Source organism: Mycetomoellerius zeteki, unplaced genomic scaffold (genome assembly GCF_001594055.1).
Source record: "Mycetomoellerius zeteki isolate Tzet28-1 unplaced genomic scaffold, Tzet1.0 scaffold110, whole genome shotgun sequence".
NCBI lineage: Eukaryota > Metazoa > Arthropoda > Insecta > Hymenoptera > Formicidae > Mycetomoellerius > Mycetomoellerius zeteki.
The window spans coordinates 264,691-265,241 of NW_017256018.1; positions in this window are offsets into that span (position 1 = coordinate 264,691).

Sequence of the window (551 nt, forward strand, 5' to 3'; positions counted from 1 at the left end):
CCCGCCTCTACCGCTAACGGTAATCTTCAACAACCTCCTCCTCGTGAGTATCATCCGGCTTCTCATCCCTCTGCTACTCACAGTCACCACAGTGTCTTGCCTCCCATCAGGAACAGACCTATAGACCAGCGGGCTTCAAACTCTCGCGATCGGCTACGCGAGGCCCATTCCTCGCTCCTTTATGCACCAAATGGCAGATCCCCTAACTTGCTTCCTTCGGGATATAGCTATCCTTCCTTTTCCACTTCATCTCCCCCTCCTACACATTCTCCTTCTCCTTCTAATCCTCCTAAGCCTCATCCGCCTCTACCGCTAACGGCAATCTACAACAACCTCCTCCTCGTGAGTATCATCCGGCTTCTCATTCCTCTGCTACTCACAGTCACCACAGTGCCTTGCCTCCCATCAGGAACAGACCTATAGATCAGCGGGCTTCAAACTCTCGCGATCGGCTACGCGAGGCCCATTCCTCGCTCCTTTATGCACCAAATGGCAGATCCCCTAACTTGCTTCCTTCGGGATATAGCTATCCTTCCTTTTCCACTTCATCT